We start from the raw sequence: 6,499 nt of genomic DNA, 5'->3' as shown, positions 1-6,499 counted from the left end.
TAGTCCCAGCTACTCGGGAGGCTGAGGCAGGAGAATGGCGTAAACCCGGGAGGCGGAGCTTGCAGTGAGCTGAGATCCGGCCACTGCACTCCAGCCCGGATGACAGAGCAAGACTCCGTCTCAAAAACAAACAAACAAACAAACAAACAAACAAAAAAAAACAACCAAAAAACTATGGATGTTGCCCAGGTGCGGTGGCTCATGCCTATAATCCCAGCACTTTGGGAGGCTAAGGCAGGCAGGTCACCTGAGGTCAGGAGTTCGAGACCAGCCTGGTCAATATGGCAAAACCCTGTCTCTACTAAAAATACAAAAATTAGCTGGGCATGGTGGCAGGCGCCTGTAATCTCAGCTATTCAGGAGGCTGAGGCAAGAGAATCACTTGAACCTGGGAGGCGAAGTTGTAGTGAGCCAAGATCACACCATTGCACTCCAGCCTGGGTGACAGAGCAAGATTGTCTCAAAAAAAACCCTGAAAAAAACCCGAAACCCCAAAAAACAAAACTATGTATGTTTCCACATGCACTCTCACACGAGCAAGCATGCACAATAGCACGCATGCACACACACACACACACACACATAGAGTTGTATGTCATTTCAGAGGCTCATGGTCTCCCTGAAGCCCCTAACAGCCCCTGAGCAGTGTGCTTCATGCTATCCCAGTTTCCTTGCCTCCCCACTACTCACCTCAGGTCACTTTTCCCTCCAGACTCACCACACTTTAGGTCAAGACCTTCCAACGTGGCCAGCTCTGCTCAGGCTCCGGCTTTGGATCCACGTCTGTGACCTTGTAAAATTCTCCTTTCCTTTGGAGGAAGAATTTAGCTTGTAGAACAATGCCCGGGCACGCTTGATAAACTGGTCTGAGGGTGTGTGTGTTTGTGTGCGCGTGTGTGTGTGTGTGTGTGTGGTTTTTCCTTCCCACTTCCTTAAATCAATAGTCTTCACTCCAGGCTGCTGGGTAGGCTGAGCAAAGAGGGGAAAGCCAGCCCCAAGTGGGGACAAGGGGAGGGTATAGTGTTTTCTGGGTAGGACAAGGCACCAACAGGGATTAACTGATCTATGATTAAACGCCAGGTGTAGGAAACCACAGATAGAATCTCAGGAGGAGAAATGGGATTGGGAGTTTAGAGGTGGCTGCCACTGTGTTCTCTACCTTTCTGCCCTCATAATTCTAGCCCAGGCAACTGATATGCATATTTCTCTGTATTTCTCATAGGATCTTCCCTGTGAGCTGTGAACTTCTCAAAATCAGGCACTGTGTCTTAAATATCTTTATCCTTAGCACAAGACTTGGCACAGAGTAGGTGCTGGTATTCTTTTGCTATAAGTGATAGAAGCACCACTCAAATAGACGTGAGAAATGTGTTGGTTCACACAACTGAAAATTCTCTGAAATGGGCTTCAGGCACAGCGGGATCCAGGTAAATAAGCAACGTCTTCAGAACCTCTCTCTCTCTCCATCTCTCAGTTCTGCTTTCTGCTCAGTTGGCTTCACTCTCTAGGCAGATTCTCTCTAACAATATTGTCCTTTGGTGGCTCCAGGCTGACATTCCCAGACTCAGCAACCCCACAGAAAAGAAAGCTTCTCTTTGCACACGATTGTAGCTAGTGGTGTGCTTAACACTCAACGGACAAACGTGAATCCCATGCCCACCACCAGTCAATCATTGTGGCCAGGCAAATGGGATGCTCTGATTAGCCAGACCTACACCCTGTGTCCTGGGGTTGGGGGTTGAGGTTTGGAAAGTGAGGATCAAGTAAGGGTGTCGCGAGGCCTCACCCCCCCTTGAAACTCCAGGGACTGAGTGTAGAGGATGGGGTTCTTCTCTGGAGGAAAACGGAGATGCTGCTGGCAGAGGGGAGATGGCTGCTAGGAAGGTGAGAAGAAGAGACATCGCGTCAGTGCGCAGGAAATGCTAGCTTTTCCCTGTAGCTTAACCAATGAGCACATGGCAGTTGGTACTGTCGGAAGCAGGAGATTCCCAGCCAGTTAGAGGCAGAAAATCTCAGTGAAGCCTGTGGCTCAGGCTTTTACTCAAATCCCAGCTCTGCCACCTCAGTCAGTGTGACCTGTGTTGGGTCATCTCTGCCTCCTGGGCCTCAGTTTCTCTACCTGTAAAATGAGGGCGTCTGGAGTGGTGGTTGCCAGCGTTTTTCCCCCAGTCACTCATTCGAGTATTCATGTATTCATTTTTCCCCTTTCAATCGGTATGTGTTGAAGGGCACTGGAGTTAGCCTAAACTGGATTTGGATTTCAGTTCTGATGTTTACTTGCTGTGTCAGGCTTGACTGACGCACCTTCTCAGGTGTGCTCAGCTGTGTCCTTCCCGGCCAGCCAGCAGCTCTGGACAAGATCAAGCCTCCTCTCGCTTCCGCCTGCAGGTGGCTTGGGTCAGTTGCTGCAGCTACTGGGCCACCTAGGCCGGCATCTCCCGTTCTCATTCAAGCAGACCTGACCCGCTTTAAGGGAGGGAGCCCTGGACCCTCTTCTAGGCTCAGGTGAAGCCCTGTGTATGGAATTAGCTTCCCTTGGGGCTGTCTGCAGGCACAGATAACACAATTGGGCCCAATGGTGACTAATCATGGACAGGCGACGGGAGGTGCCGGCCAACAAAGTCTTTGCCCTTCCTTCATCCCTTCCATGGTCTGTTTCATGCGGCTTCTGTAGCCAGCCTAGTAAGGCATGTGTTATATTTGCTCTCCCTCCTCCCCTGCCTTGAAATCCCCTTCCCTTCACCCTTACTGAGTTGGATTTTATCCCTAATAAAGCATTAGTGCATAAAATTTGCCTTGGGCTCTGTTTTCCAGGGAGCCAGGCTGAAATACTAGCTGTGTGACCTTGGGCAACTTACTTAACCTCTCTGAGCTTCAGATCCTTCATCTGTAAAAGGTAGATAATAATAGAGCATCTCAGCAGGGCACAGTGGCTCATACTTGTAACCCCAGCACTTTGGGGGATTGAGGCGGGTGAATAGCTTGAACCAGGAGTTCAAAACCAGCCTGGGCAACACGGCAAAATCCCATCTCTACAAAAATACAAAAATTAGCCAAGCATGGTAGTGCACACCTGTAGTTCCAGCTGCTCGGGAGCCTGAGGCGGGGGTATGGCTTGAGCCCAGGAAGGCGAGGCTGTGCAGTGAGCCAAGATTGTGCTACTGCACTCCAGCCTGGACGACAGAGCGGGACTCTGTCTTGAAAAAAATTAAGTAATAATAATGATAATAATAATAATAATAATAGAGCTTATCTTATAGGTTGTTGTGGAGTTTAATGAGATAGCACAGGCAAAATATTTGGCTGAAAAAATGATAACCTTCATTAGTATCATCACCATGAACCAAACGCTGGATTCCAGCATGTGAAAACACTTATGCAACGTTGAACTTCATGAATATTTATTGGGTGTCAGCTCTGTTTCAGGTACTACGCTAGTCTCTTCCCACAAGGACCTCACAGCCTAGAAAGTGAGTGAAAAGTAATTGGGCAATGATACGACAGTGTGATCAGAACTTTAATGGGTGAGGGCACCAGCCCCAGATTCTGCAACATCTAATCAGTTTTGGTGGTTAGGGATGGCTTTTTGGAGGAACCGATGTAGAAGCTAAGATCTGAGGGACACTGTTAACCAGATGATGGGGAGGCAGAAGGCAAAGACTTCCTGGTGGGGGTAATGGCATGGGCATAGGACTAGTGTTGAGGGAAAACATTTCAAAGAACATATTGGCTCTCACACTGAAGATGCAGATAAATTTGAGGAAAAACAAAATGGATAAATATGCACCAACGAAAATGCATGAACATGGTCTTTGCAAGGAGTGTGTGGTGTGTAGCGCTATACTGTTCAATATGGTAGCCAGGGCCACATGTGGATTTTAAAATTTATACTAATTAAAATTAAATAAAATGTAAGACTTAGTTCCTCAGTCTCCCTGACCTCATTTTAAGTACTCAGTAGTTATCTGTGGCTAATGTTGGACAGTGCAGATACAGACCATCTCCACCGTTGCAGCAAGTTCTGCTGGCAGAGCTGACAGAGGCTAATCAGGACAGACTTCCTGGAGGAGGGGACAGAAGAATGCAAAGAAAGGGTTCTGGGAAAATCCCTGGGAAGCACTGTGCTCTATTCTTAGAAAAAGAAAAGCCAGGGCTGGGAGTGGTGACGTGGGGGGAGGGAGGGGTGTTGCCTCTGGCAACAGTGTACAACCTGACACCTCTTTGGTCAGGGTCCACCTCTGGGTATGTGCGAGCTGGCATCTCTTACCTAGGCGGGAAGACACAGGAATGCAGGGGGAACCAGCTAAGGCGGGGGCTGAACCAGGAAGTCCTGCCCCTTCTGGGTCCAGGTTCAGGAGGACTCTGGGAGTTGTAGTTCAGCACTTCTGGAATCCCCTTAAAGCTTGACAGGGATGGAAGAGCTGACACCCGGCCTGGGCTGGGCAGCTCTTGAGGCAGAGAGTAGGGTTGATGGTCAGGGCTGGGGACGTGTCTGGGTTTGAGTCTCCATGGGGTGTGGGAGGAGGATGACTGTCTTGTCCCCTCCCATCCTTATGTTCTGGAATGGAGAGGAGATGCCAAGGTGGAAGCCTGCATTGGCTGGGGAGCTGAGAAACATGGAACATTCCGTTAAACAGAACCCCCAGCCTACACATTCTGGTTCATGGAGATTTGCCCAGGAGAGACAGGAAGTTCCCATAAGGTTAGGGAGGAGGGGCAGCAGATGCATGTCATTAGCTCTTGGTCATTCATGCACTTAGCATATATTCTTTGAGCACCTGCTGTGTGCCAAGCCCTGTTCTAGGCACTGGGAATCAGAGGTGAAAGAGAGAGAGAAGTCCCTTCCCCCAGGAGGTCTAGAGAGAAGAGCAGACAATCAACAATGATTTGCCTTTGCTGGTGTAACATACACGTCATGTAAAAGCCTGACCTAAGTGGATTTTGAAAGATTTTAAGTTTCAATCCAGCCGTTCCTGGTCTCCTACTCACAGACTTCTCTCTGGAAGTGGTAGTCGTCTGTAAAAGCGACTGGGTTTGATCCTTTTGATGACTGTACTCAAGACACACAGATGATAAGGAGAACGTCTTGAGACATGAGACCTCATGGGACCTCTGCCCCCCAATTCCTGGGTTCCAACACTGTACACAAGTCCGTTGGGGGTTCTCAGGCTGCTGTTTGGTAAACAGGGTTTACCCTGTCTGGGTCTGAGGGTGATGATCAGACCTTCAAAAGGCTTGTAGTGCAAATGGTGTGGAACAGGAGCTGCCCTTGTTTCTTACACACACCCAACAACTTAAAAGCAAAATGAGGCAAGAAGTCTCCCCACCAGTCCTCCTGAAGCCACACAACGTGATGTCCTTTTCTTTTCTCTTTTTCTTTCTTTTTCTTTTTTTTTGAGACGGAGTCTTGCTCTGTCGCCCAGGCTGGAGTGCAGTGGCGCGATCTTGGCTCACTGCAATCTCCACGTCCCGGGTTCAAGCCATTCTCCTGCCTCAGCCTCCCGAGTAGCTGGGATCACAGGCATCCGCCACCACGCCCAGCTAATTTTTGTAATTTTTAGTAGTGATGGGGTTTCATCATTTTGGCCATGCTGGTCTCAAACTCATGACCTCAGGTGATCCACCCGCCTCGGTCTCCCAAAATGCTGGGATTACAAGCCACCGCGCACAGCCTGTGATATCCTTTTCTTTTTCAGCTTTATTGAGGTCTATCTTGCTTATAATAAAGGCACATTGATTTTAGGTCCTCCAGTTATTTATGCTCTGTACATTTCCCACAGGAGCACATGTCACAGAGTCAATTCGATATACTCGCGAAATTATTTGTTTCAATATCTGTAAGCTGCACAACAGCCTGGATTTTGCCAGCTGCCCACCACTGGGTCTCCAGGACCCGGTATACAATAGGTGCTTAATAAAGATCTGCTGAATGAAATGAGTAAAGGATAACAGAACAGGTATTTTCTTTCAGAGGCGACTTCCTACGATTCTCTCAACTTGTCACAAGTTCCTATACCCATTACCCCACAACCCAAACCCACAACACAATGGCAGGAGGATTCGCACACAGTAGGCGCCCCAGGGAACTCTCGGGTGCAGTCCCCTTGCTAGGCGCGAGGAGGCGCCAGCACCGCGCACAGACCTTGCCCGCCCCCGGGCCGGCACCAGCAGCCCAGGCAAGTCAATGGGCCCACATTTATGGAGCACCTCCTTAATTTCTGGGTTGCATTAGGCTTTCGGGGTCGCCGGCTGGGCAGCGGGTCGGTGCCGGTGGCGGGGAATCCTGGCTGGTGACTGGGGAACATCCAGGGGACGCGGGAGGGGACCGGGAGCAAAGTTCCCAGTTGGACAGAGCCGGGTCGGGCCTCGAGGGGCGGGAGCGCTTCCGGCAGGGGTGTCCAAGCGAGTCGTGACCTCTGACCCGCCGGAGAGGTCCCAGGCCCAGGCGCCACTGCCCACTCTGGTCCTGCAGGCTCTGTTCCCCTCCGCGCAGGCGCGG

General features: G+C 50.0%; 1 protein-coding gene across 1 annotated transcript in view; it reads right to left on the bottom strand.

Annotated features, from left to right (window-relative positions):
* Positions 1-842, bottom strand: part of TMEM211 (transmembrane protein 211) — a 17,168-nt gene extending 16,326 nt beyond the window's left edge. Inside the window, exon 1 of the mRNA XM_011975339.1 lies at positions 719-842. The gene's annotated coding sequence lies outside the window, so the exon portion shown is untranslated. The remainder of the gene's footprint in view (positions 1-718) is intronic.
* Positions 843-6,499: the final 5,657 nt, after the last annotated feature.

This window comes from Mandrillus leucophaeus, unplaced genomic scaffold (genome assembly GCF_000951045.1).
Source record: "Mandrillus leucophaeus isolate KB7577 unplaced genomic scaffold, Mleu.le_1.0 Scaffold154, whole genome shotgun sequence".
NCBI classification, from domain to species: domain Eukaryota; kingdom Metazoa; phylum Chordata; class Mammalia; order Primates; family Cercopithecidae; genus Mandrillus; species Mandrillus leucophaeus.
This window is presented reverse-complemented; position numbering and strand designations above follow the sequence as displayed.